The sequence below is a fragment of the Lycium ferocissimum genome, chromosome 10 (genome assembly GCF_029784015.1).
Source record: "Lycium ferocissimum isolate CSIRO_LF1 chromosome 10, AGI_CSIRO_Lferr_CH_V1, whole genome shotgun sequence".
Lineage (NCBI taxonomy): Eukaryota > Viridiplantae > Streptophyta > Magnoliopsida > Solanales > Solanaceae > Lycium > Lycium ferocissimum.
The window spans coordinates 11,344,693-11,372,350 of NC_081351.1; the positions used below are offsets into that span (position 1 = coordinate 11,344,693).

At 36.1% G+C, this 27,658-nt stretch overlaps 1 pseudogene; it reads right to left on the bottom strand.

Moving 5' to 3' along the window:
• Positions 1–8,641: 8,641 nt before the first annotated feature.
• Positions 8,642–27,485, bottom strand: LOC132032449 (premnaspirodiene oxygenase-like; annotated as a pseudogene).
• Between the last annotated feature and the right edge of the window lie 173 nt (positions 27,486–27,658).

Below are 27,658 nucleotides of genomic sequence, written 5' to 3' on the forward strand. Positions count from 1 at the left end.
CCGAACCATACCGAATAAGTTTATATGTGTAATATACATTATATATATATATATATATTAAATTTAAATATAATAAAATATTTTTTGCCTTGGGTTCGGGATGATGAAAATGAATACAATCCGGTAACATAATTAACACCTAACGTTCCAACTCTGAAACCTATTATACTACTCCTATTGGAATTAAATTAGTTCTAGCATCTCGAGTAATAACTAGCTTGCAAGCTACAAGGTATTCCAACAATCTTGGCTAGAAAGCTACAAAGTATTAGATATCTTTCCTCTCATATGATTTTAAATATCTCTTATTGGATACTTAATCTTAGTAAACTCAGTTCTTGAGTCCCATCTTGATTGATTTTTGCCCGCTCGTACGATCTAAATTATACTTTTTGTCTTTACTTAACATTGTTTTACACTACTGTGAATTAGTGGGATCAGTCTTTATTCTTTTCGTCTTTCATGTTTTCTTGATTCATCAACTTTTAAATAGTAAAATTGTGTAGAGAGTTATTGCCAAAGTCCTATAGAAATGTGCATGATATCGTGTCTTTAACTATTACTAGCGACTATAACATGATGTTCTTTTTAAAAAAAAAAAAATACCGAAATAACCGAACTGTACTGATACTGAAGAGAAACCGAGATGATGAAACGGTTTTGAAAAGTCTAATTTTGGTTCTAAAAATGAACTAACCGAAAAATTAGTATGGTATAAATTTTATAAAATAATCACCCGAACCGTACCATTGACACCCCTACTTTAATAGCGGCATTCTTTCTTTCCTCGCAACTTGTTATTTCAATTCTTAGTGTCGACGTGACAACTTTATTGCTGATAGTCAGTTAGTTAGTTGGTTAGGAGTTTAAGGTCTCATTTGTTTTTATTAAGACTAAGAGTCTGTTTGGTCGAACGGCTAAAAACTATTATTTCGAGAAGTGCCTTTTTCTTTTAACTGGTTTTAAAAAAAACTACTTTTAGTGAGAAACAACTGTGTTGGCAACTTCATTTGAAAAATGCTTTTGATAAGCGGATTGTATTTGGCTAATCTTTTTAAAAAAAAGCACTTTTGAGTGCCAAATTACGAAAAAGGACAAGTATCAATGAATGTTTACTATTAAGATTATTTTATAGAGAGAGAATATTTTAAATATCTATTATGAAAAGCTTTAATCAAAGTTTGTAATTTTATTTAATTAAAATTAAAATTTTATATTAAAATTTTCAATCAATATAATAAATAGATAAATCAAAGAAAATAGTAAATATTAGAATAATATTAATATGCTGATTTAAATATAAAATAATCCAACAAAATGAATTATATGAAATGCATGATTAAATAATCAAAAGGAAATGAGTTGCTATACACAGTAATCAAACGAGTTGTTTTATACTTAAAAATTAATGAATTAATGAAGGATATACTTAGTAAATAAGTATTTATGATAGGGATACTTTTATCTTGAATTTTGCCTACTTCTACTTTTTTCAAAAAGCAGAAACTTTTAACTTTTTCCTAACCGCAGAAAAACTGCTTTCGCTGCTCCTCAAAAGTGCTTTTGGAGAGAAAAAGTGCTTCTAGCCTAAAAAAGCTTGGCCAAAGAGGCTCTAAGACGTCTGAATCTGACTGCACATTTGAATAATTAAGATGTTTTTAGACCTGAACGCTAAATGATTAAGAATGTATGTAATGTATGTTTTTTCAATATATGAATGTGCATAATGTATTTATCTTAAACATATAAATATACAATTCAAATAAAAAAACTAACTAAATATTAGGAAAAAAATCAATAAAAAATCATTATTTGATTTAAAAAAATAAAATATTTATGTCCGCCAGTAATGGTGGATATGTTTTGTGGTGGTGATGGTTGGTGCTAGTGGCTAGTAATGATGGTGGTGGTGGCTAGTGATTGTCGACAGAGTAATGGTAAAAGCTATTCGTACAAAAATATCTCTTAATGATATTAAGACTTTGTTCAAGATTTTAATGATTAAGACCTATTCAGACCCAATAAGTGCTAGATCTTAACGTAAACAAATGCACTTAATGACCTAAGGACTGAACTATTCAAATTCAAACCTTGATTAAGTGCAAACAAATGAGGCCAAGCTTATATTAGGTGGTTAGAAGATAATAGCCTATAAATTGTAGATTGTACACTTGTACTCATTGATTGAATCGGTTATTACTCAATACAAACTCTGCCTGCATTTTTTCTTACTGAAATTCTCCATCGATAGAATTTTGAGCTTGAAGCTCACATTCTCACACTTGTAGAGACACAAAATACTTTCTTTCATACACAATTTATCTCTCTACAATTTTATTCTCCATACTCTAACACACATATTTTAACGACTCTCTCACGACGTTTGGAGCTTACGCACGCCTTCAGCATGGCTATTCAGGATGGCCATAATAAGGGGCTTATTAGATAGTTTATAATATACAAAGGTCTCAAATTAAACAGATACGTTTATTCGTGAGTATGACTATTCTATGAACTTAATTTGTTATATCTTGAAGGAAATTATTTGTATTTTTTATTATACAGGCAATATCTCTTTAGATACTATAATTGTCCTTCTTCCTCACCATTTCCACCTAATACACCGTCCAGCCCCACTTTCTCACCTAAATAAGCAGTAAGCATGGTAATTAGTCAACTTGGGAGTACTTATAAGCAGCTGACATCAGTTTGCCGAAAAAAGGGGCCTCGGATGTGACTTTGGGAAAAATACAAACTGTGAGTCGTCGATTGACATCACATCGCCAATCAATTCAGTTGGGCAAGTGGTGGGCCAACAACTCTGAGAAGAAGACAAAAGGGACGAAAGGAGGGGAGGGTCCGGAACCAAAATGCCCCAAAAAAAAAACAGTTTCAATCAAAATATCCCAATAAAAAAATAATTACGAAAATACCTTTAGTGCAGTAATTTACTGCACTAAAGTAGTTAATGGAGATGGTTCCGTTAACTGCTATAGCGCAGTAAATTCCTGCGCTATAGTATGCGTGTTTTTTTTTTTCGACTCTTTTGGTTAACCCTTCTTTCGTTACACTTTTTAACGTACTTTGCCCATAGATTAATCATGTTTCGGGACCCCGAAACTTCAATATTTTATATAGAACCCTACTTATTTTTGTGCGATTAATAAGGTAGGCTCAACACATCAAGGATACACAAAAGTTCGGATGGCCGTTTTAAAGGTTGAAAAGTGCTCGAAAGTCAGTCAAAATGGCAGCATTCATACAAAACAAAAAAAAAAAAAAAAAAAAAAAACTTAATGAAATTGCATCATTCATAATCTTGAGTAGATGAAAATACTTAGCATACTAATATTCTTCAAAATAACGATAATGATATATTAAACTTAAAACTAAAATCACAACATTCTTAATCATCATGAGTACAAGTCCTCAATATCGTCCTCAGAAAAATATTGGCGGTTTCTTAAAATACATCTTTTTTCGGTAGCAGTTAGTTTTCTACCGGTTGATGATGCTTGTTCTTTGGCCAACTTTAGCATGTAAAATCTATATCATCTTGCCAGCATCCTGTTGTTTTCTTTTCTAATCCTTTGCACGGCAAGCTCCCAAGTTTTTGGACCTACTTGAGGCATGGTTAAGGAGTACCTTGTTGGTATTGGAGCGTTGAGATTTTTCAAGTCACGAACAAGACGTTCTGATTCGGCAAGCCGATGTGACCATTCTCGGCGTAAACCGCAATAATATTCCCGCGGATCTGAATATTTCTGCGAGAAATCATCATTACGCTCATAAGAAGGCGGGGATTTAGCTTATCTAGTTTGAAATCACGGTATCGCTCGAAAAAGCTGCTATGATTTGAACTCTCATCATCAACTTTGCTATTTGGTTCTTTTGGAAGGAGTAAAGACCAAGTGAGTTTACTACTCGACATTGAATATGGTGTAGTCTAATAACAAAGAAAGGACTACCTATATAGTTGCAAACCCCCAAGTACCCTGGAGGGGGGGGGGGGGGGGGGGGAGGGTCTTTATGACCCTACTTACCTTATTGTAAGAAAAATATTAATCTTCATCCGACATTTCACAATCTGAATCCCACGTGGATCTAAATCTTGTGCTACCATGTATACCATATTCTACCCTATGGTAACGTATTTGCATCCGATTGTTCTCTTCGCGAAAACGATTAAGAGCCAAATTAAACTCTTGTGGAGTTCCGCGAGGCATTGACATAGCACGTTTTTTTTGGGCGTTTAAGCCCTACTGACGCTAACTTGTGCTCGATCTTTGTGACCTCCCCTAACACTCCAATCACTTCTCTCTCATTTTATTATTGTATTCTCGATTGAATCTATCGTTAAGGTTATTTGAGTAATGAAAATCATCATCATCTAGTTTCTAGGTCCTACCATTGCTTCAAATATGTTTTTTGGAGTGAACGATATAACACGATTAATATCTCTAAATTGGTTTAAAAATGACATAGTAGCTCAATTTTGTGTGGAATGTTGTGTGGTTGGTAACAACTATTCGTCAAATTATGTTATATAAAGTTTGATTCGAATCATGATGTTTTTCTGTTTGACAGTTGAGGTGACAATATGGTTATGGACAGTGGTACATTCAAGACGATGAATCATTGACTGATTTTTTAAAGGCGCCTTATGATTATAGGAAATGCATAACTTTTAAACGTCCTTGAAATGTATATAGAGAAGGTCCCGTTAATCGACTTGAATTCATGGCTAGAGCTCCTCGGGAAGCCCGAAATAGACCTCGTTGGGAAGCCCCGTCTATAATTCGAGTAGAAGTCACTCAAGTGGAACCTACTTATCAACACAATTACCCTGACATGAGTGCCTATGAAAGCATTTTGACTAGCCAAATGCCTCTGGATAGTTTAAGTCAGCAATTTGACGGGCAATGACAAATATTCATTTTTTACATTATTATTATTATCATCATCATCATCATCATCATCATTATGATCATCATCATTATTATTATTATTATTATTATTATTATCATCATCATCATCATCATTATGATCATCATCATTATTATTATTATTATCATCATCATCATCATCATCATCATCATCATCATCATCATCATCATCATCATCATCATTATTATTATTATTACTATTATAGTGGCACTGAATGCTACTAATGATATCGATCATATTATTTAGGGGTTATACACACGATATGGATCATATCGGACGGTCTCCTCAATCGGGATGGATGAATCGAGTTGGAACATCCTCGGCCCTATCCAACAACTCAAAGCGATGGTCCTTCCTCAAGTTTCGGTGCAGTTGATTACTATCGGTACGTCTATTTTTTTAACATCAATAGTGTTATTTGATGTGTAGTAGTTAAAACACCCTAATTTCTTATGTAGGGAGAATGTGGTGGTTGCACCAAATTATAGGCAAAGGCCTGCTATGGATGGTCCGGATTATCCGAATTATATAGTGACATCATCCAGCGATAGTGAGGAAATACCTAATGCGGAGGAAAGTGACGATGAGATTGAGGTTGGAACTAATCCTCAACATCAAGTAGAGGCCTGTTGCAAGACATGATGAACGTCCATCACACAGGAGGGCGAATTCACGGCAACTATTTGAACAACAACGATCGACTCCGGTTCGACCGCTAAAGCCAATTTCAACGGCAAGAGTCACCCCGATTCGGTGGCATTCCGAGAGATCCCCCTATCTTGATCATCTTCAAGATCGCCCGGATGCCTTTGTCTTTACTAGGGATGATGATCATATTCGGCGAAGTTTGTGGAAAGAGCCGGTGGATGCAGTAAAACAAAAGGCTCATATTGAAAAAGGGATGATTTTCGGCTCAAAAAAATCATTGCAAAGGGCTGTTGAGATTTATTGCATCCGGGGGATGAGGAGTTTAAAGTTGACGATTCCACACGAAAACTTTGGCGATTAGTCGCAGCGAAAGTATCAAGGTCGCGAATGGATGCTCCGTGATAAGGAAGCTACTTGAAAAGATGTGGACTATTTCAAAGTTCTACACAAAGCACTGCTTGTGATATGGGTGACCTCCCGGATGATCATTGCAATCTAGATACTAATTTGATTGCGCTTGTATTAGTTGGCGACATTAGAGAAAACCTAAGGTATCCCCTTCGCCTAAGTTTATTTTATTTTTGGTGTTAATATAATGTTACTTGTTGTTATATGCTAATATTTTAACTTTTTCAGGTACCCTATTAAAGATTGTATTAGAGCCGTCCTGAAAGTATATAACAAAACTGTTACTAGGAGGAAGGCGTATCTTGGGCGTAGGCGTGCACATGAAATAGTCTTCGGCAATTGGGGGGGCTCTTTCAAGACGTTGCCGAGATACATGGCGGCTCTACAACACTTCAATCATGGTATTCTTTGAATGGAAGCTCAAATCGAAGCTTGGTGTGACCGGTAATATTTTTGATTTTGTATTTTGAGCCTTCAAACCATGCATTGATGGGTTTGCTCATTGTCGGCCTGTAATATCAATAGATGGAACACATGTGTACGGGAAGTATGACATAAAGGCGCTAATAGCGGTTGGAATGGATGTAAATGGAGCTATATTCCCTTTAGCTTTTGTAATTGCAGCTAATGGGAGCATTAGTACGTGGGGTATGTTTTTGGACTACTTAAGGCAACACGTTATCAAGGATCGCATGGGAATATGTGTGATATCAGACAGACATCTTTGGCATATTGCACAATATGTTCAATTTGCAGGGGTGGCAGCCACCTTTTGCCTACCATCGTTATTGTTTAAGGCATTTGAAGGCAAACTTTCAAAAGGCATATCGAATCGACACTTTGCAATTGGATGTGGGCGCTGCAACGGAGCATCGGAGAAGAAGTTTAACTGAGATGGACATTATTAGGCGGGCGAATGAGGAAGCCTTCCTTTGGTTAAATGCAATTGATAAAGACAAATGGACATTACACCGGGATGAAGGTAGGCGATGGGGTATCCGACAACGAAACAGCTCCGAGCCATTCAATGGCTTGTTGAAATCGCACGGGGACTACCCGTCACCACAATGGTGAGAATGACATTTAAGCGAGGTTGTGGAGCGGTTCGTCGATGATCAAAAAGGCCAAAGCACATGTACAGAAGGTCTAAGATGGACGCCAAAACCGTTAAAGCGTTCGAGTACCACAAATATAAGGCTCAGAAACAGGACCGGATGGGGTACAACCCTGCAGAGCACATATTTGAACTCACAACAAGTGTGCACCAAGGTAAAGGAGGTAACGTTCACACAATTTGTGAGATTCCAAGAACATGCCCATGCGGCAAGTGGCAATCATATCACGTGCCATGTTCTCGTGCCTTCAAGTGTTTTATCACAATGGGAAAGAACGCCTCCTCGTACATGGCCGAGGAATATACGGTTGAAAATTATGCAAGAACGTATCTTTGAAGGTTCTACCCACTTGGTAGTGAGAGTTATTGGCCACCGGATCCATTTTCAATGGTTGCAAATAAAGCATTTATCCGTAAATTAAGAAAGAATGCATACTCGCGTATTCATAATGAAATGGATGTTCCACCGGGGAGATACACTCGAAAATGCTCATTTTGCAATTATGTTGGTCATGATAAGCGCAAGTGTCCCTTACGGCATGGTGGTCAAACTACATCTCACGGTGGAAGTACCTCTCATGGTGGAGGAAACTTTAGTGGTGGAAGTATATCTAGTGGTGGTGTCACATCTCGCGGTGGTGGCGGAAGATCAACTCAAGGGCATTAATTGATGAATATTTTTTAAGTTTTTTTCTTACTTTGATGATTGTATTTTTAAAAGTTTGGGTTTCTTATTAATGAATTAGTACGCTAAGTATTTTCATCTACTCAAGGTTATGAATGATGCAATTTAATTAAGTTTTTTTTTTTTTTTTTTTTTTTTTTTTTTTTTTTGTATGAATGCTGCCATTTTGACTAACTTTCGAGCACTTTTCAACCTCTAAAACGGCCATCCGAACTTTTGTGTATCCTTGATGTGTTGAGCCTACCTTATTAATCTCACAAAAATAAGTAGGGTTCTATATAAAATATTGAAGTTTCGGGGTCTCGAAGCATGATTAATCTATGGTCAAAGTACGTTAAAAAGTGTAACGAAAGAAGGGTTAATCAAAAGAGTCGAAAAAAAAAAATGCACACTATAGCGCAGGAATTTACTGCGCTATAGCAGTTAACGGAATCGTCTCGGTTAACTACTTTAGCGCAGTAAATTACTGCGCTAAAGGTATTTTCGTAATATTTTTTTTTATTGGGGTATTTTGGTTGAAACTGTTTTTTTTAGGGCATTTTGGTTCCGGACTGAGGGAGTGCTTTTGTGGAAAAAGAAGATAAGTTTATTTACTCAAAATATATTATTTGAGCAAGTTGAAATGATCATTGAAGCACTTGTCCTGCCATATTTGGTCTTAGTTAACCATAATGCCCTAAACATGAAATAGTACTAATGACCATCATTAACCATTGTAGCAGAGCCTACCAGCATTGTTCTACTCATAATTTATGTCCAATTTATTTCTTGCATGCATATATGGGAATTTTTTAAAATAATATACTATCATCAGACCTACCATGATCAGGGGGACTCAATTATGAAAAACAGATTTTATTATTCCAAGCTCAAAAGCCACATGTCATGACTTTATTTCGGATAAATTTAAAAGATCATACATGTATTCAGCCTACTAGCGTTTGCCACTTGTTCGATATACAATTTATTGCATGTTTCGAAGAAGCTCTAGGACTGTAAATAGAATATAATGACACCACCATCCAATATACATTAGACACAAATTTAGAGGTAAAATTGAAAAGGAAAGGACAATGGTTGGGTTGCGGAAGAAATTCAAAAGCAAAATCCTTCATTAGAAAAAAAGTTTGGTACCATGACATCACTCTTGACAAGGTTGATAAGGAGTCGCTATCAAGTATAGGTTACTCTTTCTAGCACATGTCGCTCCAGCCGACTCAGTCAAATCCAATTCACTTGAATTGATTCCAGCAGGGAGTTTCCAATTAAAGTCAACAATTGAGCTAGTGGAAAAAACACATTTGCTAAACCAAATGATATCCCAGGGCAGATCCTCCTTCCACTACCGAAAGGGAGATATTCAAAATCAGTGACGGATCTAGAATTTTCATTCAGAATATTTGATAAAAAATAATAAAAGCTAGATATAAAAAAAAAAAAATGTTATCCCTAAGAATCGAACCTAAAATGTTGGAGACAATTTTGAACACCCTAGACCACTTGAGCTAACCTTTTGTATTTGTTCAGGGTGTTCAAAAGTTAATATATATACATAAACACATAAAATCTACCCTCTATATACACTGTAATTTTTTGCCGAGGGTGTTCGGGTGAACACCCTCGGCAAGGTGTAGATCCGCCCCTGTTCAAAATTATTACCAACAAAATCCATAGAGTTGTGCTCGAATCTTTTAGGTTTAAAGCTTTCAACGTCATTCCAATATTTTGGATCTCTTCTAATGGCCCATGCATTAACCATAACTTTTGTTTTCAAAGGAATAGTGTAACCGTTTATGTCTACTTTTTCCCTACATTCTCTTGGGAGCAAAAGGGGAAATGGAGGATGGAGTCCGAAAGTTTCTTTAATGACCAACTTTAGGTATTTCAACTTCTCAACATCATCTACATCAAAAGTTTCTTTTTCTCTGAATGCGCTTCTTACCTCTGCTTGAGCTTTGGCGAGTACACTTGGATTCTTTATCAATTCCACCATGACCCAATCAATTGTTGTTGATGAAGTTTCTGTTCCCGCGGCAAACATGTCCTGCATTTATGAGCAAGTAACAATATTAGACTCTCTCCCGTGCTATTTATATTGTACAATCTTTTTGACCAATTTCTACTGAAATGTCAAAATAATTTACTTATCTTAGACTTGTGCTACTAACTATTTTTTTTTTTTATTACGGTATTTGCTATTATTTCATTTTCCTAGAAATGCTAAGTTGGGGAGGTTTACAATATATTTTCCATTCTACTTTTCAGATATGTAAACTTTTGTAACACCTCGTACCTTTAACCTAAGCTTTGATCATGATCCTAGACTTAAAAAATCAGATAAAGAATGTGGGAATCGAAATTTCCCGGTTCAGTTGTAAGATAGGGGTTTACGCCCATGAACAGTGACCGTATTTCAGTATACGGGCCGTATTTCAAGTCGTAAACTGGTGGTACCAAAGATTTCTGAACAATCTGGAATTTGGCATTTGGATGTTACATTGTTAAATACGAATCGTATTTCAAAATACGGATCGTATTTCAAAATGTATCTAGAACTTGGGAAAACTTCCTTGATGAAAGTTGTAGAGCTTTGAAATGCCTTTCCAACGGTATATTATGGGGGTCAAACGGACATCTGTGCAAAGAGTTATGGCCATTTTACTGAAGAGACGCAGTGCAGTCCATACGGAATACGGACCGTATTTCAAAATACGGCCAGTCTTTCAAAATACGGCCAGTATTTAACTGGGCGTAAAATTCAATTTTCCAGAATAGTATATATTCGTCCATATCAGTTCAAATCATTATTTTTCATTCTTTCAAGCCCTAGAACGATCTCCTACCCTCTTCCATCATCAAGAACACCAAGGTAAGCCTACTCTAATTATTCCAAGTCAATTCTAATACATATCCTTGTAATCTAAATAAGAAATCATCATTCCTAACCTAGGGTTTTCAAGAAAACCCATCTCAAGGTTCAAGAATTCAAGATTTTGGAAATCTTCTTCAAAGTTCAAGTTTTTAATTCAAGTTTTGGAGCATTACAAGGTATGTAGAGTTACTATCTACGTGTGGGAACATCATTGTTCTTCCCCACGCCTCATAATTCATAAATTATGATTTTCTACGAAAACTAGGGTTTTCTATACCATGCTCATGACAACCCTAGGTCCATGTCCATGATTATATTATGTATGAATTGCTATTATTCTATCATTGTGTTCTTAATAACTCCATATGATTATTGAGAATCGATGCCGTAATCCATGAAAACCCATATCTTGTATTCCATGGGTTCTTGCATGCATGTTTTAGCTAAAATGATTATTTCATGAATATCCTACATGTCTACAAGTTTTCATGCAACTATATTATATAATTACTTTCATGCTATGATACAAGATACATACATGCTAAATACAAGTTATTTCATGAAACCATGTTTACAAGTTATTTCATGAAATCATGTTTACAAGTTATTTCATGAAACCATGTTTACAAGTTATTTCGTGAAACCATGTTTACAAGTTATTTCGTGAAATCATGATTACAAGTCAAGTACAAGTTAATTCACGAAAATCACGGGCTTCTTAGCCAATTATATCATGTTTATGTTTTTGGGAGTTGCACGAATTACCGAAACTACGTAGCCATCGTAGGACAAGGATAGCTCCGCTCAGTTAGACGATTCCTTAATTTACACCGAATGGATCCATCGGGCACGATACCCTTATACCCCTGGTAAGGTATGGGGGACTCTACGTATCCACGTACGATAGCCTACTTATCATGTTTTACTTATGTATATATATATATATATATATATATATATATATATATATATATATATATATATATATATATATATATACCCATGCTCATGCTCATGTTCATGTCCAGGTTTTCAGTTTCAGTTCTTATCATGTTATTCCATGTCCCATGTCATTTCTTTCAGTTGCTTTACATACCAGTACATTCAATGTGCTGACGTTCCCTTTTATTGCCTGGGGGCCTGCATTTCACGATGCAGGTACAGATTTACAGGACGACGCCTCTGCTCATTAGGATCTGCACGTACCCGCTTATTGGTGAGCCCCATCTCATTCGGGGTTTAGACATTGTCATTCTTTAATTAGTTTTGCATCTAAAGGTATTTTGGGGGCCTTGTTCCAGCAAGTACGTTTCAGTCAAGACATGATTAGAAGTTTCATAGACTAGTTAATTTAGTTATGTTAGACATGCAAGGTGTTTAGCCATGTTTGGCTCAACTCATGTTATTTCCGCATTCATGTTTTAAACCAGTATGTTGTAGATGTTATGATTCTCATGTTTTACAAAAGCTCATCATGCATTCACGTTATATTCCGCTCATTTTATGCCTTATGATGATTCAACAAGCCATGTGGTTTGCTCGGTCATATGCAGTAAAGCACCGAGTGCCGTATTTCGCCCAGGCCATGGTTCGGGGCGTGACAAAAGTTGGTATTAGAGCCCTAGGTTCAAGTGTCTTAGGGAGTCTATGAAACCGCGTCCAGTGGGGTCACTTTTATATGTGTGTGGCGCCCACACATATAAACAGTTGACCACCAAGACATTTAAGATTGTCACACTTTTTTCAACTCTAGATCGTGCAATAGAGCTATGTTATCAGAAATCACTCGGACTCGTGTGTTGTTTCCCGTTCTACCGAATACGACACTTCTCAATGGATGTGGAAGATGTAAATCTAATCATTTTAATTTCAGATGAAGTCATCAGGAATTAGTCTAATTCGTGCCATTAAGCTTAGAGCAGTAAGTAACATTCTTTTTCTATCGAATTCTGACGTATCAAATGTGTAAGCGGCAAGAAGGAAATTCGAGGCTCGAGACTTGCTAAATAGTGCATGGTGTGTTTATTAGGTGATAGTACCATTTGAAAGGCAAGTTTCGATATGGTAGTACACGTAGGTTATATACCCTATAGAATAAGTTTATTTGGACTCTTTGACCATAGAGCTATAATATAAGGATGATGGTTCAGATTTAAGATCCCACGAGGTAGCATGTTATGAAGTTAACCGCAGCAGGCATAAATTGTCCATGGTAGTTTTGAGCAGGAAATAGCCTAAGAGCCAACCACCTATAATACTAGAAAGTCTCGAATTTTTCAAGGATATATATATATATATATATATATATATATATATATATATATATATATATATATATATATATATATATATATATATATATATTTGCCATATGATCTATGCACATGACTAGGAAGGGACTGATGCGATAAGAAAACCACGAGCGGACGATATTGATTTTTTTTAGTATTAGTTTCAAATTATTTCAGCTTATTCAGATTAGACCTAGAGAGTATGACATTAGTAAGTTACTACAAGAAGCAGATATTACTATGAGATAAAAGATATGACAATTCCCTCTTAGGTTATGTGATTAAATATTTATCCCTGATGTGTATAGTATGATATAATTTTTGAAAGTGTATAGGAAATTTGGGGTTAGTTGTTTTAATTCCTTGTTTGAGACAGATGAAATTTCCCTAAGTGTGATCCATGTCTATAGTTCAGAAAGATAGTATACAACCCCCTTAATAGAGTCGGATAAGGAGGAAAAGTTAGAAATAACCTTATGCTTCACTTCAGTACCTAGAGAAGAATTAGAGAATATGATGCTAGCAAGTGGTTAACAGAAGCATAGTAAGTAAGTTTGAAAAGATACAGTGAATTAGAAATTTTCAGCAGAGTTAGTAGAAGTACGATTTGTGTTACTTGGTGAAGTTAGTACTACTAGGTGGATAACTGTCTGAATACACCGAAGGTGTCACGACCCAACCCCGTAGGCCGTGACTGGTACCCGAGCTGGGCACCCAGACGTACCTGTACGATATACGTATACAAAGTTCAAACATCAAACTATAGCTGTCATAAATACATACACACATTTATACATAAACCTTCCGCGGTCACAACATCCAGCGGAGGATATCCTACATACACGCTCCGCGGTCACAACATCCAGCGGAGGATATCAGACAGGAGCCAGTAGGGCTATTATCATATAGGGGCGTCCGAAGCGTATCATACGTACACAAGGAAACGAAACTACCCATAACCCACACGTATATGTCTACGTACCTCTAAGAATCATAACGAGAATCATATGACGGGAAGGGGTACTCCATGAACAAACATATATGCGGATAATAGAAATCAAAATGTATAGGCTCCGATCAAAGGAGCACTTCGTTGTTATAACGTATGTCCTAGACCGACGGAATTCGCGTGGTACGGGATGCGACCCGAAGAAAAACGAACAATGTACTGAGTATACAAGGCATGGGATGAAATGTAGTAAACAGAGTCATAATCAGAATCAGAAGTGCAGAAATAAATGCAATAGCAAAATATCAAAATGCTTTCAAAATATTAAATTGCTTACTCATAAAACTGAAACCATGCATAAGGCTCTTAGAACTGTGGTCGCCCGCCCGTCATTGGCGCCACAACACAACGCATGATTTTATATCTCCGTATCCCCGTCACACAACACATCACATATATCCCGGCCAATAGGCGCGGCGTACCGGACACATCATAACACCATTATCCACGGTTCCCGGCCAAAGGGGCTCGGCGAACCGGACACATCATACTCCGGAAATACAACATAATGCGCACGATGACATCCGGCCCCGGGACTCGGTGAAAGGAGTGACCATAGTGCACGAGCAGAGTCGTGAGAGACCATATGCAATTTAAAAAAAAAAACACTTTCCAAAAAAATGTAATGGAAAAACCAAATGAAATTATATTAAATTTTTTCGAAGAATCATTATGAATAGTACAAAAGAGCCGCGGGCCCCACGGACGGGTGCCGACCCCCGTTCGAGCCCGACTACGAGAGTTAGGGGAAAGTTATGTCTTAAGAGTTTACCTACTATGTTTTGGGGCGTTCCGAGCTCGTATGCAAAAGTTACGGACGTTTGAAGTTCGGAACCTTTTTGTAGCGAAATTCCTTGTAAGGCTTTTAAAACCTAATCTTTTAAAATCATAAGAACTTTAGTTTAACTAAATGACTTGCGAACATCAAGAAATGAATAAACTCATATGGTTGCTCGGATTACCGGAATGGAATCACCTCAAGACTCGTAACTTATCGTAACTTAATCGTAACTAAGACATGCCAACAAAGAAAAGGGTAAGCCTTGCATACCTTGCCTGCTTTCCAAGCTAATCCAGATTTACGTCGCGAACTTCCCAAGATCTACAATACGTCATTAAATATCAAATATTAGCTAAAGGCATTTAGAAGCCCGATTCCAAGCGCACACCAAATTTTACGAAATTTCGGCATAAAGACTTCCCCCGCAATGCGCCCTCCCGAGAATATGGCTCGGCCCAATTCATCAAGCACAATACCAACAAAACATTCTAATGACATCAACCATTGATTTCAAACGCATTCTAACGTCAACAACCTTCTTTCACATAGTGCGACGATATTCACTTATATTCAATTCAACCGCATAAAATCAAACTAACATCAATATTCATACGTTCAATTACCAATCCGAGATCATTCAAACAACATTCAAGAACACTATAAACAATTCATACAATATTTCAAACAATCCAACCACACCACCACCTTACCCGAAATGCTCTCCAAACCCAAAAGCAATTCTAATATATTTTCTTCTTCTCAAAACTCATAAACTACATCAACAACCTATGCATTAACAATGTAATGATCCTAAATATAGAATTCACATAAGAATTACATTGACTTCCAAATCAGCCCGCAACCATCACAACTTCAATTCCATTCATTAAACTTCATTTTATCACATAGAATTCATATCGACGACGATCAAAATACTAAATAACTTAACTTCATTTCTTGCACACAAGCAGCCCCTACTTTCGGCCACACCTCAACCTACAACATCCCATAAGTTTCATTCATTTTCTATACATTACAACAACACAAAAACATGCCAAATTCATTAATTCATCACCTTAACAATACACACACACATGCACGGCCAACCATACTCCTACACGGCTTCAACTCCAACTTCCCTATTTTTATGAATTTCATCCATCTCCACACTTAACAACATACATAAACCATGCATGACATATAAAAGAAGAGATTAGAACATACCTTCTTCTTCCCACTTTTGTTTAGGAGTATATTTGCAAGAATAAGCGTTTTGTTCGCTCCAACAACTATCCCACGTCGAAAAGCACCTTTCAATTGGTAGGAAAACTAGGATGAATTATTTTTGGAATGAAGGTTTCTTGATCTTCCTCCTCCTCTTGCTATGGCCGAATATGGCCTAGTCTTTCTCCTCCACTTCTTTCTTGAAATTTCTAGAGATAAAGTGAGAAATCAAGATGACCAAGTCATCCTTTTATTTGCATATTCTAGCCAACCATGTGGCCATGGCCCACCTAAGGTGGCCGGCCACATGGCCTTCATTTTCTCTTCCTTTTCTTCTTTTTTTTTTTGTTCCATAAATTAATTTCCTTTCCAAAATTAAAATACTTTCCAAAAATGGAATTTGACCCCAAATGTTTCTTTAATATTTCCATGCCAATAAAATCATGCACAACTTATTCTTTTAAGACAAGCAAAATCTCCACTTCCCATCTCGGAATGGTCTAATCCCCAACTTATCGTAATTGACCCGAATTATCCCGGCGTGCGAAATACGGGATATAACAGAAGGCGTATTAGAAACCAAAGGGTTTAAGTTAAATTCGAGGTATAGAAATTGGTGAAAGAAGAAAACCATATAAGCAGTAAGAGAGTAAGCTACAGAAAAAGAGCCTTTAAGTGCTATCAGAAAAGAGTTTTCCCCAAGGCTGACAAAGCTAGTATGCTAGTCGTGTACATTAGAAACCCATTCATTTAAGTAATCCCTTTTGTTAAGATGAAGTAAGTCGAAGAAATGAGTCGTCAATATGTTAGAGGAAATTAGCGAAACCACTAGATGACCACTTATCGCTAACTCAAGGGATCCACGGGCTTTTAAACTACTTTTTGAACTAGGGGGGGAGATCGTGTGATAAGCGCGTAGAATGTGATTTTTGGTCATCGTTGAGATCAAATACTAGGTAATTATGTTATGAGATAAAGTTCTAGATCGAATAGGGGGTTTTGTAACGGTTCAATTCCAGAGTAATTCATATACTATGTGGTACTAATGCCCAGACGTACTCTACTCGTGCCTTTCGTACCCATATCATGCCCATGTTAGAGCTTTACACTCCACATTTAAGATACAAGAATTAAGACTTCATACGATAGTAAGCTATGCAAGGGAATGTCCTTTCATGTTTCGTACATCGGTGTGCTCATGTCTAAAGTTTATTCGGTCTCACGTATCTATCATGCTTTTATACTCATGTCCTTACTGGCATCTAATGATGATCTTGACCCCTATGGTTATGTTATCCATGTTACCACATACTCGTGCCGCAATCCATTTCACTATGCATCCCACTTATAGCGGTATCATAACAATGATTTTGTTAGATAATAATGAAGGTGAGTCAAGATGGATGTCCTATTAACGATTCTATGTAGCTCATGCTTATGTTCCTCTAGCTAATGTTATACAATCATGATGAAATGATTCCCTTTTATTTCGCTAAGTATCTATGCCTTGTTATGTTCAAGGTGACTTTCGACCCATGTCTTAGATGCTCGAGGAACAAATTATTCATGCCTATAATCCATTCTTTTATGACCCTTATTTATAACAAGGGCGTTTACTCACGGTGATAAGAGTAAGCTATGCTGAACCATGTCCTATGCTTTCGGTATATCTAAATCCTAAAGGTAATGTTTTATCCATGCCTTACGTCTCTGAGTACCCAAGAGTTAGCCTACAATTGTACTCCACGCAAGTCACACTTATGCCTTATTATTAGCTCAATACTCATGAAATCAGGTCCAGATGCCACGATATGCATCTATGATGTACTCATGTAAATGTCAGGTTGCTCATGGTCCCATGCCCCATGTCATGCTATTCATGTTTCATGCCATATGAATCACGTTCCCATATACGCATGTTCCATGTTACGTCCTCCATGTACAATGCACAATGTCATGTCTGTTCTCTAAATCAAAGTATCTCATATGAATAGTACCTGTTATACCTCATTTAGACCGATTTTAATTAGGTACAACATATTGGAGATTCCTATTTTTTGCTTTATTTTAGGAGTTGCCACCTAATTGATTTTAAGGTGAATTAGGGCACCTAATTATTAACTAAGGTAAAGCTAACTAAACCTCCGCTAATGGCCTTCTTAATTTCCAATTCTAGGTAAGGGTTCTAATTATCCAAAGGAAGGGTTAGGCATCCTCAGATCCGCTAACTACGGTTTACCGGCCAAACTTAGGTTAATTAATTAAGATTAAATATAGTGCTTAAATTTAAGAAAATGACTTATAATGTTAATAAGGTTTTAAAGGAAAATATAGTAACGCCGTTTAAAATAAGACTTAGAAATATGTTAAGATAAAATGATATTTAAGACAAGGTTTGTAGGATAACTTACACAAAAGAGAGACTTCAAATGCTATTTAAAATAAGCTATAAATATTGCTAAACTTTAATAAAAAAATGAAGCTTGCAAAATATAATGGTTTGCATGTAAATAAAAGCCTTTAAGAGAAGACCTAGCCAATTTAAACTTGAAATAAAATTACATTATATGTAGAAAATCTAGACTTGTTATAAATAGAATGCAAAGAGAATAATGTAAATGAAGCTTTAAAATTCTATTGATTAGATATGCTTTGTCTAATCTAAACTTTTTCCCTTTTTTATAAATAGAATGCAAAGGGTGATGAATTTTCTTTCTATTTTTCCTAACTTTATTTAACTAGACTCGGCTAAAACATGTATAGTTGGATGAATCTTGGAAACAATGTTTTATAAAATATACTTAAGTTATTATTTACATATTAGTGACGTTTCGAAATCTTTAAGATAGTAAGTATAAATCATGATTCCCTTTAGCTTAAATATATAATTATGCTATTTTGTAAATCAATTATTCTAAGAAAGATAAATGTTATAGGTATTGTAAATAATTTTAACATAATAAAAGAGAATGAAACTCGGAGAATTAATTGTTAGTCTTCCTAACTACCCATCACTAAAACTAAACCTACTAATTTTGCTAAGGTTCATTTTATCTAAGGAAACAAATAAACAAAGTGAGGTATCAATTGTGCAATACAAAATTAAGGCATAAACAAAATAAAATAGAGGGCGGATGCTATTAAATGGGCTCGACCCATTTTTGGACTGATAGCCCTATTGTCTTGAATGGTTCACCCATTTTTTTAAAAGAGGTTGTTGCAATCTGTTGCTGTTTGCATGGGCCACAACCCAATATTTTGTTTTCTTTTCTTTGCGGTAATAATCGGATAGAAAGGGGGAAATGATGTTTCCTTGGGCCTTGGCCCAACATCGAACGCGAAAGACGAGTCCCTCGGGCTCGTATGCGAAGGTCATGCATAAAAAAAAAAAAAAGAATTAGTATACGATCAATGGATAATGTTAAACATATAAAATATAAACTCAAACAAATCAGCAGATCATGTATATTCTATATATATTTGAAGTATAACTCATGTACACACACTCATAAGGATGTATAGAAGGTCAATATCGGAAAGCTTTCGCCCCCGTCTTCTCGATATTGCACAAGTTCCAAAGGATTTCATGAATCCCAGGCATGGCTAACACCCAGGAGGGTTCAAGCTTGATCCATAATGACCAATCTAACCTCCCCACCAATGTGTTTCAACAAAAGTATACTATTGATATACATAAATATGTACTTAACCAAGCATGGCTTACTTATAATGTAGGCATGTAAAATTTAACAAGTTCGGTAAAGAGAAAAGGAACACAAATTTCATTGCGGTTTCCATTGTATAGAATGATGCAAAAGTGGATTGTAAGCTAGCTTCGAGTTCCATACTAAAAGTCTACTTGATTAGGAAACACATCATGTGTCACCAAAAAAAATTTAAGCTATAAACTGAACAAATATTAAAGCTATAAACTGAATAAAGATATCAGGGTTTCACAAAAAATAGAACAATAAACAGCAATAAGAATCTTTTATTGTTTCTTCAGTTAAGACATATTAGTGAGTAGCTATAGTGGTAATTTGACAGTTGAAGGACAATTTTAGATTTTTTTTTAAAAATGCAGAAGGGTTTCAGAATGGCATAAATTCAGATGCTTGGAAACCAAATAAGAATGAGGCGATAAATGATATGCTTACACTAATGCCAACAATTACCAAAATTAACTCATAAACTAAACAAGGATTTTGGTGATATCATAATTAGGCTAAAATCGACAAACTTTATTTAAAGTTATTAATCATATCATTTACTCAACTAAGCCATATTTAGGTATGAAGTCATATCTAAGGGGTGCGAACCGTATGAACACAAGTTGACATTTTAATCAAATCCAGCGTCGATGCGCACAAACAAGTTCTTGTACCGATTCTAGACACTTAAACTATCACTTGAACATTAGATTCAGTCTTCAGAGAACATACAACTAAAGTCAAAGAAACGCCAATAGTTAAAACAGGATTATTTCATGATTTGAAAATACATGCTTCCCAAGAATTTTGCTTAAAAAGGGTTTTAACATAGCACATAACAAATTAGAGGAGCAAGTTGAGCTAGTTAAAGGCAAAAAGATGAGGGCGGATGGTACCGATTTCACATTTTAACGGGAAATATATGGCACACGGAAGGGAAGCTACAGACAGATTGTTTATTTAATGACCATAGGAGTTCGTTTCATCAATTTATATCACACATATACATAGTTATTCGCAGATTACCCACCTCCAGGATGCTTAAGAATTTTTGAAGCCTAAGACAACACATAATCACCTTGACACAACTTGTTCGGTTGATGTTCAGCAACAAAGTGACTCCGGAAACATAGAGGTTGTATACGAACACAAACCTACACCAATGATAGTCCATTCCCTTTTACTTGAACTATCATGGAATTATCTCCATTTTCCTTTAGCAACATAAAATTCATCCTATGTGAATTATCAATCATATGCATACCTAGTATTAACCCTTAAATATGCAGCAATGGTCATCACTAGTGGACTAAAACACACATGGAGTCTAACAGGGGAGATATTACTACTAACATCCTATTCTCAACATAATAGGGGATTGAATCATTAAATAAAAATGACAGAGAAATGCAGCTAACCGAGAGTTTAAACTAATTGATATCCGGAACATGAGCTAAAAAATGTGCACAATCTGTCGATTAAACTAATCATTTAGCATGCTTAAATCAAAAGAAACCTAATCGACATTAGCATGTAAGTAGGAATTAAAATTCTCTTTAACATGACTAAAGTTAGCAAAAAATAACCAAACAAGACTAACACTTAACATATATCTGCCCGATTTGTACTAACACTTATCATAACTAGTCAACTTAGTGCAGATGAACAAACAATTAAAATGCTAAAAATATACTAGAGGAGGGAAGTATGCTGACCTTCTTTGGGTGCAGTGAAGTGGGGCTCGAACCTCCGATGTACCTCGAAACAACACAAACTCCAAGCTCTCGGGCACTCAGATTCGAACGAATAACGACAAATAAACGAACAAGCTTAGTGTTTTGAGACCGTATCAATAAAATTAAAAAGTAATATTTTATAAGAGGAATTTGAGCGGTGAAGGACTTGTATTCTTAAGGATTCGATAGTTTGCTCAAGCTTAATATTTTTTAGGGAATTTTTCGGGTTTTTCCACCTAAGAACTTGGGGGTTTGAGGCGGTTCCAAGCCCGTCCAAAACGACTCCAAAAAATGATTATTTATAGGATTTAAATTAGGGTTTGGGCTAGGGTTTTAAAATTTGGGCGGGATTTCACCATCTCTGATTTTCGTTTCAAAATCCTTTTCAAACACAAAACGTCAGAAATCTCTGTCATCGATCAGAAGCAGACCAAATAAAAGACAAAGTTCACTAAACTCGTACTACGAAAAAAATGAAAAAGCACTGGTAAGAAACAATTTGAAATCAACAAACATCCAAAACTCATTAAGAATGATTCGTACGCAAGCCGAAAAGTTAAAGAAGAAAACAAGAGTTGACCTCTTTCAACGATTGAATCCGAAATAGGGAAGGTACAGGCATTAATTTCCTTTCCCGAATTTGGCCATGCATTCGGGGGAGGCGAAATGCGACTGTGATGTTGTTATTTTTGAAGCGTGAAAGAAGAGAGAGAAAGGGGCGCGTCGAGTTTTGCACGGGAAAGGGGGTGGACAAATCTGTCCATGGTTAAAGATATAAGACTAAGGTTTTCGAAATGGCGAGGAAGAGAGAGGGAAAGGAGCAGAGAAAGAGGAGGGCAGGAGGTGTGTGCGGCGTGAAGGAGGAGAGGAAGGGGAAAGAACAGAGGGGGCGGCTGAATAGGGATCATTTTAGGTTAGGTGGTGAATGGATTAAGGCAATGGGGCGGGTCGGTAGGTTTAGGTAATGGATCGGGTAAATTTTCTTTTAGGCTGGGAGGTTTAAACAAATGGTGGGCTGGTTCATTAATGTTAGTGGCTAAGTGAATTAAAATATGGGCCACTTTTATGGACTGGTCCAAAAATAGTACGGGTTGATTGGGTCCGGTTTTGGATTAGATGAATTAAAACATCCGAATGAAAGAAATAATTTAGGCTTCTAGTTTTAAATAAAAGACCTATTTCAATTACTATATGCTAACGCGTGCCAAAATATTATCTAATATAAAAGTACGTAATTATTAGTGCTCAGATAAAAAGTTAAAATTATATGATGTCATGATAGTCGTGCAACAATATTTGGAGAGTCAACAGTAAATAAACGCTATTATTTAATTTTGCGAAAATAAATGCGATGCTTGTGCATAAGTCGGTAAATATGCTGAAATGCGAATTATAATAATATTGGTAATAATAATAACAAATAACAATAATAATAATAATAATGATAATGATAATAATAATAATAAGGATAATAGTGATAAAAATAATGACCACTAGTGATTGTAATAGAACGATGAAACGCCGGTAAAATCTAATAAAAGTTAATAATTATAGTAAAGTATAAATAATTATTTCATACGTTGCTGAAAATACTAGAAGCATAAATAAATATTTTGGGGAAGACAGACAAAACCTAAAAATCTACTCAATAATTCCTTTTCTCTCAGTCCTTTATAATTCACTCACGAGAATGAGCACGATGAGCTAAGGTATTCATAATCATGAGTGACAGCTAACAAGATAATCAGAAGTAAGGTGCATTCCTCTATTCAAATAGATATCTTTTCATACCCTTCGTGGTACTTATCTCGTGGGATTCTACGTGTTCATGTCATGCCTATGCTAGAGATTTATGAATACCTCTCGTTAGGATCATATTCTTGTTATACGACTCAAGTCCGTCGCATTCACATCGAGTTGCGCTTACATTCAAAGCCTAAGTCATACTCCTATCTCATATTACCATGGTGACATACAAACGTCTATGATTTAGTCTCTAAGTATCCAAATCCTACCCGTGCTTAGTATTCAACCCTCATATTGTAACAATCATGTTTTCGACATTCAGATCCCATGTTACGATATCCATGTTTACACGTATTCGTATCTCATGACAGTTTAGCACTCATGTATTCATTTCATTTAGTCTTCATGTATTTATGTCTCACGTCATGCGACTCACGCTCAGGTAATCATGTCATGTTCGTGCCTATTTCCAGTATTCATGTCATTCGTGCCTACAGATTTTATTTCAAACCCCATGTATAGTAATCATGTAATCATTCAACCAATATTTGTGTGTTCAAGACACCCAAAGTATTTATGTTAGCTACATTGAAGATGCAATAATCACGTCATGTCACATCATAAGTATTAAGATACCGTGTGAGTTATGTGTTGGTACTTTAGCGAGCTGACAGGCGTTTGAGAAATGTCGTGAGGGTCCAAATTATGAAGGAAGTCCTGCCATAAATTTTGTAGATTCCAGAGTTAGTAGCGATTCTTAACTACTAGTCATAAATCGAGGACAAATGTTTCATGATTCTCGTTCATGGAGGAGCTACTCAATTTCATGTTCCCCATGTACATGTTTCCATGTAATCACGGATTCAGTTTTGATGATCCATGACCATGTTCCCACGTAACCATGTCAAGCTCTTATGTTTTACGTCATGTTTCTTTCATGTTCATGCATTCAAGCCATGTCTAGCCATATTCTTAACCATGACCCATCATTCAAGGACGAATGATCCTAAGGGGGAGATATTGTAACACCTCGTACCTTTAACCTAAGTTTTGACCATGATCCTAGACTTAGAAAATCAGATAAAGAATGTGGGAATCGGAATTTCCCTGTTTAGTTGTAAGATAGGGGTTTACGCCCATGAACAGTGACCGTATTTCAATATATGAGCCGTATTTCAAGTCGTAAACTGGTGGTACCAAAGATTTCTGAACATTTTGGAATTTGGCATTTGGATGTTACATTGTTAAATACGGACCGTATTTCAAAAATACGGCCCGTATTTCAAAAAGTATTTGGAATTTAGGAAAACTTCCTTAATGAAAGTTATACAGCTTTGAAATGCCTTTCCAACGGTATATTATGGGGTCAAACGGACATCTATGCAAAGAGTTATGACCATTTTACCTTAAGAGACGCAAAGGCCTATAAGAATACGGACCGTATTTCAAAATACGGCAAGTCTTTCAAAATACGGCGCATTTAATCTGGCGTAAAATTCAATTTTCCAGAATAGTATATATTCATCCATATTGGTTCAAATCATTATTTTTCATTCTTTCAAGCCCTAGAACGACCTCCTACCCTCTTCCATTATCAAGAACACCAAGGTAAGCCTACTCTAATTATTCCAAGTCAATTCTAATACATATCCTTGTAATCTAAATAAGAAATCATCATTCCTAACCTAGGGTTTTCAAGAAAACCCATCTCAAGGTTCAAGAATTCAAGATTTTGGAAATCTTCTTCAAAGTTCAAGTCTTTAATTCAAGTTTTGGAGCATTACCAGGTATGTAGAGTTACTATCTACGTGTGGGAACATCATTGTTCTTCCCCACGCCTCATAATCCATAAATTATGATTCTCTACGAAAACTAGAGTTTTTTATACCATGCTCATGACAATCCTAGGTCCATGTCCATGATTATATTATGTATGAATTGCTATTATTCTATCATTGTGTTCTTAATAACTCCATATGATTATTGAGAATCAGTCTGTAATACATGAAAACCCATATTTTGTATTCCATGGGTTCTTATATATAAAATGATTATATATGAATATCCTACATGTCTACAAGTTTTCATGCAACTATATTATATAATTACTTTCATGCTATGATACAAGATACGTACATGCTAAATACAAGTTATTTCATGAAACCATGTTTTCAAGTTATTTCATGAAATCATGTTTACAAGTTATTTCATGAAACCATGTTTACAAGTTATTTCGTGAAATCATGTTTACAAGTTATTTCGTGAAATCATGATTACAAGTCAAGTACAAGTTAATTCACGAAAATCATGGGCTTCTTAGCCAATTATATCATGTTCATGTTTTTGGGACTTGCACGAATTAAGAAGGCTCGTATAGCCCGAAACTACGTAGCCACCGTAGGACAAGGATAGTTCCGCCCGCTAGGACGATTCCTTAATTTACACCGAATGGATCCATCGTGCACGATACCACCTTATACCCCGGCAAGGTATGGGGCTCATTGGTCCCCGAGGTACTGCATCCACGTATCCACGTGGTGATATCATGTGTCGGTTTATGAAATGCTCTCCCTACTTATCATGTTTTACTTATGTTATATATATATATATATATATATATATATATATATATATATATATATATATGTACCCATGATCATGCTCATCTTCATGTCCAGGTTTTCGCTCGCTTTATCATGTTATTCCATGTCTCATGTCATTTCTTTTGCTTTACATACCAAGACATTCAATTGCGACGTTCCCTTTTATCGTGGGCCTCGCAACGACGCAGTACGGATCAGTGACGATGCCTCTCGCTCGTTTGTTCCGTGAGCCCCATCTCATTCGGGGTTTAGACATTGTCTTTCTTTATTTAGTTTTGCATCTAAAGGTATGCTGGGGGCCTTGTTCCAGCAAGTACGTTTCCAGTCAAGACTCATGATTAGAGGTTTCATAGACTAGTTAGTTTAGTTATGTTAGACATGCAAGGTGTTTAGCCATGTTTGGCTCAACTCATGTTATTTCCGCATTCATGTTTTAAACCAGTATGTTGTAGATGTTATGATTCTCATGTTTTACAAAAGCTCATCATGCATTCACGTTATATTCCGCTCATTTTATGCCTTATGATGATTCAGCAAGCCATGTGGTTCGCTCGGTCACATGCAGTAAGGCACCGAGTGTCGTGTTTCGCCCAGGCCATAGTTCGGGGCGTGACAACTTTGCCCTAAAAGAACGATTACTACTTCTATATAATTTACTCTAGATAATTAAAAAGAATAATGTGTTTTGAGAACACAAGTGCACACATAAATAATAACAACAATAACAATAAGGAGGAGGAAGCGAAGGAGGAAAAGGGTAGAGGTATGGAATATATAATACTTACAAAAATAATAGCTTTGATGTTATCGTGGGTGATCGGAAATTGAAGGCCTCCCTCTTTCATTAGTCTTAGCAGTACGGCAACTAAACCTTCACCTCCTAATTCAGCATTGCTCTTGTGCTCATTGATGATGTTTTCAAGAATGGCATCTGACTCATGGTGGACATCCATAATTTTACCCTTTGTTCCACATAGTACATGAAGAAATTTCAGTGATGGGAATATATCAGCCACATCAAATCCTTCAACTAAGCGTGACACCTCTTTAACCAGTAGCATAAATTTGTCCTTCTCCTTGTATACTTTCCCAAATGCTGATCTACATGTCATAGAACTCGCGAATTGGTAAATCCTTTTTGTTGCATTAACTGGCTCACCAGAAGATGATCGAAAAAATTCAATCATACGAAGAACTTCATCTCGTCTACTAGAGCTGAATGACTTGACATTTTTGGCACTAAGCAATTCCAAGAGACAAATTTTACGCATTTGTCTCCAGTAATCGCCATAGGGGGAAAAGACGATGTCGGTCCCGTTATAAAAGGGAATCTGGGCAGCCAAAAGTGTAGGCCTAGATGCAAAAGCAAGGTCATAAGTTTTTAGTACTTCTTTCGCCATCTCAGAAGAAGTAACTACAACTGCAGAAACTTCACCCATTTGAAGATGCATAAGTGGACCTTTTTTTTGGCTAAATCTCTAAGGACAGGGTGTGGAAGTCCACCTAGCAAATGAAACATGCTTCCAAGAAAATGTAATTTCCATGGACCTGGAGGCAATTTTTTGGTTTGGCTATTGGAATTCTTCCATTTCAATAACAAAAAGAGGAAAGACACAAAAAAGAAAATAGAAGAGAAGTTGAAGAACTCCATATTTTGCGAGGGTTATATGGCTTGATAAGTTATGCAAAGTGTTATTGAATATGCTCTTTTATAGGCTGTTTGTTTTGGCAAGAAATGGTACTCCCGCCGTTTCAACTTGAGGTCCATTTTTGACAAAGAATTTTGCAGTGGTAGTACCAATTCCACTTTTTTTGTCCGAACGATTATACTATTTTAATTAACCAGTGATAACTGCTACTTTACCATCTACTAGACTGAAAATT